Source organism: Beta vulgaris, chromosome 7 (assembly GCF_026745355.1).
Source record: "Beta vulgaris subsp. vulgaris cultivar EL10 chromosome 7, EL10.2, whole genome shotgun sequence".
In the NCBI taxonomy this organism is placed as follows: domain Eukaryota; kingdom Viridiplantae; phylum Streptophyta; class Magnoliopsida; order Caryophyllales; family Amaranthaceae; genus Beta; species Beta vulgaris.
Window position 1 is genome coordinate 12,380,055 of NC_079208.1, and position 11,039 is coordinate 12,391,093.

At 37.8% G+C, this 11,039-nt stretch overlaps 1 long non-coding RNA gene across 1 annotated transcript; it reads left to right on the top strand.

Annotated features, from left to right (window-relative positions):
• The first annotated feature begins 7,409 nt into the window (after positions 1-7,409).
• LOC109133605 (uncharacterized) lies at positions 7,410-10,654 on the top strand. Its single transcript, XR_002038752.3, has 2 exons — positions 7,410-7,515; positions 10,349-10,654. It is a non-coding gene; the product is annotated as an uncharacterized LOC109133605 (long non-coding RNA).
• Positions 10,655-11,039: the final 385 nt, after the last annotated feature.

Sequence of the window (11,039 nt, forward strand, 5' to 3'; positions counted from 1 at the left end):
ACTGACGTAATAAATCGGAAGTTGCTGACTTTCTACCTCTCTTGCACCAAGACGGCACTGACGGATACATTACTCACAGCCAAGTAGAACTGCAACGTCTCACCGTCCCATGGTTTTGACAACAGCGGAGAGGAGGCGAGATATTGCTTGAGCGCTTGCAATGCGTCTTCATACTTTTGAGTCCAATCAAAGCCTTTATTTTTCCTCAACACATCGTAGAATAGGTGACACTTTTCTAACGACCTTGATATGAAGCGATTTAGGGTAGCGACGCGTCCAGTCAACTTCTGCACTTCCTTAACGTTTATGGGAGACTGCATCTTGATTAGCGCCTTAATCTGATCAGGACTGACTTCGATCCCCATTGCATCACGAGTTAGCCTAGAAATTTTCCTGTAGTAACTCCAAATGTGCATTTAGTAGGGTTTAGTTTCATACCATATTTGCGAAGGACGTCGAAAGCTTCTGAAAGGTGTTGGATGTGGTCCTTCGCTTGCTTTGACTTTACCAGCATATCGTCAATGTACACTTCCATTGTGTCGTCCAACTAGTCCTTGAACATTTGATTGACCAAACGCTGGTATGTTGCACCTGCATTTTTCAATCCAAACAACATAACTTTATAGCAATAGATACCTTTATTCGTGATGAACCCCGTTTTTTTCTTGATCGTCGGGGTGCATCAGGATTTGGTTGTAGCCAAAATATGCATCCATGAACGTTAGGATCTCGTGCCCCGCCGTGGCGTCAACCATTGCTTCTATATGCGAAAGTGGAAATGGATCCTTCGAACAAGCCTTTGTTGAGGTCCGTAAAATCGATGCAGAACCTCCATTTGCCATTCGTTTTGCTTACGACCACGACGTTAGCCAGCCAAACCGGATACTTTAGCTCATGCACCTTTCCTGCGTCGATCAGTTTCTGCACCTCTTTGTTAATGATTTGATTGCGCTCTGGTGTAAAATTTCGCCGCTTCTGCTTAACCGACTGATGTTCTGGGTCGACGTTAAGCTTGTGCGTAATGACGTCGGGTCTGATACCTGTCATGTACTCATGGGACCAAGCAAAGCAGTCTTTGCTAGCTTTCAAAAAATTAATTACCTGGTCGCACGTTTCTTGCGAGATCGTCGCTCCAATTCGGACGACATGGCCTGGAAAGGTTGGATCGAGCACCACTTCATCTACGTCTTGTTTGTCGGGCGCATCGGGCGCTAATCCGTCCATTTATTGCTAGATTGACGCTTTTGGCGGCTTGAGCGATGAGCTGTAGCATTCTCTTGCGGCTTTCTGCTCGCCTTTTATCTCTTGGACACCCTATTTGGTGGGGAACTTTAGCGTTTAATGATAGGTTGATGTGAATGCCTTCATCTTTTGAATCCATGGCATCCCAAGGATGATATTATATGCGGAAGTGCAGTCTACGACATTAAACCTGGTTGGCAAGTTGACTCCTTTGGCCAGGGTTGGCATCCTGATTTCTCTGGCAGTATGCTGGGCTTCTCCGTTGAAACCAACTAAGACAGTGGACTTTTTAGTTATATCTTTTTCACATAAACCCATACCTTCGAGGGCACTCTTAAAGATGATTTTGGCTGAGCTGCCTCCATCGACTAGCACTCGTCGCAGAAGGCAATTGCTGACGATTAAAGAAATAACCAAGCCGTCGTGATATTCTGCTTCGCATACATAGTCATCGTCAAAGGTGATTCCCATTGCTTCTAGCCTGCGTTCTTCCTCAGACCTGCAAGATTTAGGAACGACAGACGAGGGGGATTCTTGCGTGCGTCTAGCCTTTTGGTTGCAGAATATGTTAGTCCACATACATCAAATCCACCTGAAAATCATGTTGATTACCTTGACATGTGTCGGGGACGCATGTGGGATAGGTTTAGCGGGATTCCTTTCGAAGGATGCTTTTCATTTGTCACTCAGCAGGTCTTGGAAATGGCCTTTGTTGAGCATAAATGCGACTTCACGACGCAGCGCTATGCACTCTTCCGTATTATGGCCATTGTCGTGAACTTGTGATAGAATTGGCACCATTTTGACTGGTCTCTCTATGCGTCCGGGCGATCACTCTTTCGTGGTCAATGGACGGGCGCTCTGATCGTGGTTAACGCATTTACAACGCCTCCGATGTCGACAGAGAATCCAAAAGATTTAAGGTCAGGATAAGACGGTTTAACTGTCTTTGCGTCAGTTTCTGCATTGTCAAAAATAGTTGTAACGTTATGTACCTGACCTGGACGGTTGTAAGGGTGGCTTCGCGAGGTGTTCTTCTTTGAGACGTAAGATTTGCGATCCCCCAAACTTTCAGGTGCATGACGCGTAGAGATGGTGTTGAGGATAGCGTCATCTTCTTCCAACCGCATCTGTGCCAACGCTCGGTGTAACATGCTTATTTTTAAAAGGGGTTTATTAAATTATAATCATATTTAATGAGTTAATTATGTTCGGATTTTCAAATTTTATTTGAGATGTAAAGTATAAATTTTATTTGTCGTGTTGTAAAATATTTATTTATTTAAATTTATGAAGTTATTATTATTATCAATTTATATTTTGGGTTGTGTGTGCAATTAGTTGAGCGGTATTTGACCAAACAAGAAAACAAAGACGATTTCCTTCTCGAACCATCCAACCCTTTTGATATGTTGTCGGTTTAATGAAACCCCAAGCCCACCCCAATCACTTCTCTCTCTCCTCGTGTCTTCTATGCTCAAAACCCGAAAACCACAGACCTTCTGATTTTTCTCTCATCGCCTACCTGGCGTTTACCTCTCTGTTCGGCAGACTTTTCACCGGCGTCCCCAAGCTTGTCGGAGCTGTGCTGATCGCCGAATTCTCGACCATCGCATCTCTCTCTTCTTCTTCATCGTGTTCGTGCCTTGTCGTTGTGGTTGTTGCGGGTAACAGTGCCGCTGTAGGAACTAAAACCGCTTAGAACATAAATCTAACTTATCTGGAATACCGTGGCGTGAAGAATTCATTGCCCTAAAGTTGAATTTGCCCCGCTACAACACACGGCCTCATAGCAATCAACCTCCAGGGGTACACGGTCTCTGCGTTTCCAGTGTAGATGGAAAAACAGATTGAAAACGATCTTGAATATTGCCCAGAAAAAGAATTTAGAGAGAGGAAGAAGAAAGTGTTTATTAGGAAATAATGGCACGTAATTAGGAAATAACGGCACACTTAAGGGAGGAAATCAGGGGAAAAAACGGTAACTTAATTACTGGCAAAAAACGGTCAAAAACTAACAGATCAAGTTAAGTTAAGTTTAGTTTATTCCCAAAACGGTAACTTGACCCAAAACTTTAGTTAAGTTAAGTTTATTCCCCAAAGCCCAAAGCCCAAAGCCCAAAGCCCAAAGCCCAAAGCCCAAAGCCCAAAGCCCAAAGCCCAAGGCCCAAGGCCCATGGCCCATGGCCCTGGCCCGGACCGGGCGGGCGCGCGCGTGTGGTAACCACACATCACCACAAGCCTACTAAAATCCTCATTGCTACTCAACTCAAAGAGTAGTGGAAGTGCAAAGGTTATAAACCTTTCCTCTCTCTATTATATTTCCAATGTGGGACAAGGGACTTCAAGAGACTCACATTGACTCTTCACTTCTTTTGAAGCAAAAACATTATAAACTCCAACAATCCCCCATATGATTCAAAAGAAGAAAACAGGAAAAAACAGGGCTCAAAACAGATGATCTGGGCAATAGATACTGAGTTTTGAAGTATCAATGTCTTATGGACTTGAATTGACACTCAGTGCATACAAATATGTCTTACTGTCGTAAGAGGTAGATTTCTCTTTGAACCTTTCACGATGTTCGCAAAACATAGTTGCGCACTCAACCTTTTTCAAATCAAGATACGTTCTCGCAAATATAATATAGGTGCCCCACAATTAGCCTGGATTCTCGTGAATGCTCTAGAGAGCCTAAGCCTTTGGACTCTCATAGGGGATTGTGCGTAACCCCACATTCACATAGGTAAGTTCATCAAGTTTGTACTGTCACAAACCACCTCAAATAAGGCTATGAACTTATTAAGAGCTTATGCTCAACCTTACACATATAATAGTAAATTAAAACAAAATACTACATCACTTTTATTAATAGGAATGGTAGTAGTACACAATAACTTGAGTTGTTTTGTGATTTCGTTTGACCCTTTGAACTTAGGAATTCCTAAGAAGGGTATCCATCACAATTCACTCACCAATAGGCTTTAAACCCATTCCTTGTGCTGACTCCAGCACCATTTTTCTACAAAGGCCTTTGGTGAGAGGATTAGCAATATTCCTCTCTGATTTTACATACTCGAGTGACAACACATTTTCTCTAATTAGATTTCTAACTATGGCATGCCTTAAGCGAATATGCCTTCTCTTTCCATTATAGGCTTGATTATTCGCTACTCTAATTGCTGCTTGCGAGTCACACCTCATAGAAACTGATGGAGCTGGCTTCCCCCATAATGGAATATCAGCAAGCAAACTCCTTATCCATTCAGCTTCTTGACCTGCCAATTCTAAAGCAATAAACTCAGATTCCATTGAAGATTTGGCAATACATGTTTGTTTTGATGATTTCCATGATATAGCTCCTCCAGCAAGAGTGAAAACATAACCACTAGTAGATTGTATCTCATCATTATCCGACACCCAATTAGCATCACAAAATCCTTCAAGAACACAAGGTGCCCTTGATAATGTAGACCCCAATTGGTAGTGCCTTTTAGATACTTCAACAATCTAATCAAGGCAACCCAGTGCTCATTAGGATTGTGAGTATACCTGCTCAATCTACTAACAGCATAAGCTATATCAGGTCTAGTATAATTCATCAAGAACATTACACTTCCAATTATTTTTGCATATTGTTCTTGTGATATACTATCACCTTTATTCTTTTTCAAATGAATACTAGAATCATATGGGGTTTTCACAGGAACACAATCAAATTGATCAAACTTTTTTAATATTTTCTCAATATAATGAGATTGATTTAAAGATATCCCATATGAATAAGTTCTAGTAATCTTTATTCCAAGAATAACATCAGCCTCTCCTAAATCCTTCATCTCAAAGCAGAATTTAGGAAGCACTTAGTTGTATTTACTACGTCTATATTGGTCCCAAAGATCAACATATCATCCACATATAGACATATGAAAACACAACCAAGTTCATCAATTTTGGAATAAACACAAGCATCAGAATCATTTACCAAAAAACCATTTGAAGTAATAGTTTGATGGAATTTATCATACCATTGTTTTGGTGCTTGTTTTAAACCATACAAAGATCTAATAAGCTTGCATACCTTGTCCTCTGGACCAGGAACCTCACATCCTTCAGGTTGCTTCATATAGATCTCCTCATTTAACTCCCATTCAAAAATGCAGTTTTCACATCCATTTGATGCACAATTAAATCATGAATAGATGCAAGTGCAATTAAAGCTCTAATGGTGGCTACCTTGGTCACAGGAGAATAAGTATCAAAGAAGTCTAACCCTTGTTTTTGGCGATGCCCTCCAACTACAAGTCTAGCCTTATACTTATCTAAAGACCCATCAGGCTTGCATTTCTTTGTAAAAATCCACCTACTGCTTAAGGGCTTACAACCTCTAGGAAGGTCTATCAAAACCCAAGTGTTATTACTCATAATAGACTCTATTTCACTGTTAATAGCCTCTAACCAAAAACTTGAGTCTACCGATCTCGTGGCCTCAGCATAGGTTCTCGGGTTCTCTTCTAACACAAAAGCATTGATATCTTGCTCATCTAAGCACTCTTTTTCAGCTAGAAAGGTAGTAATAAAATCAGGTCTGAAACTAGACTCAGCTCTAGCTCTCTTACTCCTTCTAGGTTCTAAGGTCTCACTAGATGATGCAATGTCACGATGCAAAACAGAAGAATATGCAGCAGGCAAGCATGATTGCAAATAACTTTCATAGGAAATATATGCTCAAAAAATTCAACATCTCTTGACTCTCTAATAGGACCAAAACCAGATGCATCCTTAAGAATGAGTCTATATGCAGCACTGTTAGACACATAACCAATAAAAATACCATCTACAGTCTTAGGTCCAATTTTACTCCTTTGAAAGTCAGGAAGTCCTATCTTTCCCAAACACTCCCACATTTTGAGGTATCCCAGATTCGGCTTGAAGCCTTTCCACAATTCATAGGGAGTCTTATCTAACTTCTTATGGGGAACTCGATTAAGGACATAACAAGCAGAAAGCATAGCTTCACCCCACATATTAGTAGGCATACCTGAGCTAATAAGCATAGCATTCATCATATCTTTAAGAGTTCTATTTTTCCGCTCAGCTATTCCATTCTGTTCTGGGGTATAAGGGGCTGTAACCTCATGAATAATCCCATTAGACTCACAAAATTTCTTAAGGGAAGTACCATCATATTCTCCACCCCTATCTGATCTCACCCTTTTAATCTTAAGGTCCAATTGGTTCTCTACTTCGGCTTTATAAATAAGAAATTTTTCTTCTACCTCATCTTTAGAACTCAATAAATAAACCTTAGTATAACGAGAAAAGTCATCAACAAAAGTAATATAGTATTTCTTTCCTCCCCTACTCATGGAATTCTTAAAGTCACCTAAGTCACTATGAACTAACTCTAATAAAGTAGAGGAACGGGACACATTTTTGTTGAAAGCTTTCTTAGGGTGCTTAGCTTCTACACACACTTCACATTTATCAAAAGAAGTATTGCTAAAGTCAGAAATAAGACTAAGTTGTTTTAGCCTTTGTAACAACCCAGATTTTTAAGAATGTTCTAATTATTATTATTATCCAAAATTATATGTGTTAGATCTTTTTATTATATTTTAGTTGGAATATGAAGTTTATATTTTAATTAGCGATATTTTAGTAGTTTATTATTGTTGATATTATATGTTAATTGAACAATACTTTGGAAGTGTTTAATCTACAAGTATATTTCGGAAAACGTTTTTGAATAACTTGGAGTTCAAAAGGATAATATCGTTGTATGTTAGTTTATTGTAGTTAGAAACATTTACAGTATTAAGTTAGTAAGTCGTGTTGTATTTTAGATGTGAACAGAAAAGAAAACCCGAAAATTATAAACACCACCCCTTTATTGTTTTAGTCGGTCAAGAAACAAAAGAAAAAAAAAACCAAAACCCCCCTACCGTTTCTCTCTCCCATGGAAAACCAAACCCTCATTCATTCTCTTCCACCTTGAGCACCATCTCTAATTCTCTTCCCTGGTTTGCTGTTGGAACTCGTCGGTTTCCCTAGGCTCGTCGGAGCTTCGTTGTCTGCCACCGCAAACTAGCGGTGTTGTTGCCCTGTTTTTCTCTTTCTTTTGCTCGATTTGTTGCTGTTGTGTGTTGCTGCTGTTGCGTCGATGTCGCTGCCGACACGATCGAGCGATGTTGTCGCTGCTGCGTTGTTGTTCCGCGATGCTGCTGCCGACATTGTCGCGGTGTTGCAGCTCAATTCTGGCCCGCCAGTGAGGTGCCACACTCACCCTTTTTGCTTCTCTATTGTTTTCTCCTTTGAACTTTGATGGAATTATGAGGTTGATTTCAATTATATATTCTTTGATTTGTGATTTAGTTTGCTAGTTATATTGATGAGTAGTTTTCATGTTTTTGATTCTAGTAAAATCAAATCTGAGTATGTGAGTTATGTTTAGAAATTCTTTTCATGACATTCTGGATTTTTCATGTGTAAATCATTGATGTCAGGATAATTGGAATTGGAATGTCTTTAAAGTGGTTAAATTTCAGATTTATCTTAAACCATATTGAAGGTTCTGATTGAAATATGTAGCTTCCTAAAGCCAAATATTTAACCTTAAAGTAACTGAAACTTGTTATGGATTATGAAGATTGGATAAAGTCGTTGGATAAAGCGTTACTACTAATTAAAGTCTATATTAGAATAAATTGTGGAGTTGTATCTCGAAATTGAAGACAGAATTGTTGGTTCATCGAAAGTAGAGTTCATATTAGTAGTTGTGACTTGATTCAGGATTGCATTTATAATGTAATACTTGAAGATGACAACTTTCAATGTATACCATATGAAATTCTCAGTTAGGACTTAAGATTATGGAGTAAAGAGCTATTTCGATTCCTAATTAGTCTAAATGAGATTCTTTATAGTTATTTATTCAGAGATGTTCTTGAATTATTTAATGAGTATATATGAAAAGATGTGATCAATATGATTATAGAACATTTGTCTGTTCATTTGAAATGGAGTATAGGTTATTCTAGTATAGATCGATTATTATTCTATGTAAATTACTATCTTAGTTACATAGATCATACTAAATTATTGTTAATAAACTGAAATGTAGCGGATAGTGTTATGGTTAACTACGATGAGTATCTTTTCCGCTTTACAATCTTTGTGTTATAAGATATGACCTATGATAGATTAATGGACCTATTTGAAGTGAATAATATGGAATGGTATGGAGTTGATTTATTGAAATTGAAGTATATGGTATGAGTTACACTTGAAATTGAAGGGATTGATTAGTTGTATAATTGTGGTGCCTTTCATGTTATTGATTATTTGATCATTGTGAAATGATTTCGCTATAGGGGACTAAGTTTGCTTCTGGATAATCATTGATAGAGTGAGCACCTAAATCTTAGGTCTTATTAAGGTTTCCATTACTATGACCAAATAAGTCATATTCTAGACTTCATGATACTTAATTCATGCTACTTGTGAAATTTACTGTAACCATGGGACTATAGAGAAGCAATATTGTTAAAAATTAGATTCTTAGAAGTCACCTAAGATGTGAATGATTATGGGTGCTTGAGTCAAGTTTTAGTATACTCTAAATCGACTAAATTTGGGGTTAAAACATGGATCCTTCTAGTGAGTTAATAGTCATGAATTCTTACTTCTCTGGTGTTGTATTGAAGGATGATAATTCGAGTGTAACTTCGAGATTTTGTATATTATTTGATGACTATGAAAGTTGTTTGAGATATACTAATTTACTTGTCAAGGTGGACATGAAACTTAGTGTATTGAATTGCTGAGGCTATTTCCTATGTTACTTAAAATGGATATGGACTTGTATATGATTGATATGGATCCAAGTATATCGTATGTACTACACTGATATAAGATGTATTGGTTCATTCGTGTGATTGTAGGATCATTGATGACATCGATGTAGAAAGGGAATGGTATAGAATTGATTTTTATTGAAATGCATAGTATGAACTACAATGTTATTGAATACATCGATTAACTCGTGTTATTTCGGAATCTTGATAATATTGTCTGATTTGGTTGATACGTGAGAAGGTTATTGATTTTTGGATCATTGTGAAAGAAAGATTGCACCCTAGTTGCTCTTGATTTCTTAAAAGATATTAATCGTGGAAAATGAAAGATTACATGGATTAACTATTGGAAATATAGATGTTTTGTTATATTATCTTCTCACGAATTGGGAAGATTTTGGATTGATTGATATTCGCCGCATGTGGCAAGATACTAAACCGTCCTCTTCTCTAGCGTGGCCGGCCGGGGCTCCCGGGTCACATAAAAGCTTGAGTTGAGGGTGTGCACACTATAGGTTATTGGCCATTGATATTATTGGTAAACCGGCCGGGGCTCCCGGGTTTTACATTATTATAGACCGGCTGGGACTCCCGGGTCTATCATTTGCTATTTAGTGGGTCGGGCGGGGCTCCCGGATCCACTCTGACTTTGTCTTTGGATTATTTGATAACTCTTGTTTGATGAAATGATCTTTGAACTTGATAATAATTGATATTTATTCCACGTCTCGTATTTGATTATCAAAGATGAATTACTCGTGAATATGGACTCGATGAATCCATTATTAATATATTAGGATACTCAAATGTCGTCAACATGCTACTCGATTACATTGTGATTTCGGTGATGAAACTTATTGGTAACTCTATTTGACTATATTCTTGTCTACATGATTTATATGATTATTTTACTTATCATGACTATGTAATTTGTTTTGGAACTTGATGATTATGAGCATTGAATATAATTAATGTAGCTTCGAAATACGAAATCCTTTGGCTTTGAATGGATATAGATTGACATAGAACGTTTATAAAAGGGAAACTTTAAATAAGAATATAATGAGAATTTGAGTAGTACTTTTATCTTTTGGAAGTATATATCTTGATGTTTTCTGATTTTGCTTAAGGTGGAGTGTTGGTACTCAGCTTTTGCTGATGAGTGTTTTGTTTGTGTTTTGTTTGTGTTGTTCTTTCCCGTGTGGGGTTGAACCTGTAATGATCCATATACTTTGTATAATGGTGAGCAGTTGATACTAGAGCAGGTTTCTGGTTGGATTCGCGAAGTTTAAGGTGAGGACGGAAATTCATAGAGGAACTTTATATTCGAAGACTTCCAAATGTAAATTGTACTTGGGTTTAAATATGTATTAGTTATATTAGTCTTGTTGAGGTTTTGATTGAAGATTTCTTTAATTAGTTTGTGATACTGATTAGTGCCATTGGGTTTGATTCCCTCTTGAGGTTGTTTCCGCAAAAGCGTTGTCGGTTTTAGGATTTGAGATGGAGAATATTATATTTTATTGAGTTTGTAAACAGGTTTAAATTATTTCCCACTTTGGGTTGTCCAATTTTCAGAGGAAATGCTATTGAAAGTTTGAGTCAAATTAGGATATTATTTTATTAAGATTTGTATTAATTGTGATTGAGGATCGGGGCGTTACAGCCTTTTAATAGAGGCAACATTCACATGACCTAGTCTAGAATGCCATAAAGAAACAGACTCAGCAATATAAACAGAAGCAGTATAGTTTTTATTATCAATAACAACATCCAAAATAAAAAGTCCAGCATTACAAAAGCCTTTACCCACAAAAATACCATTTCTGGTTAATACAAGTTTATCAGATTCAAAAGACAACTTAATCCCAGCTTTGTTTAAAAGTGAACCAGAAATGAGATTTCTGTGGATATCAGGAGCATGCAGAACATTCTGCAAAG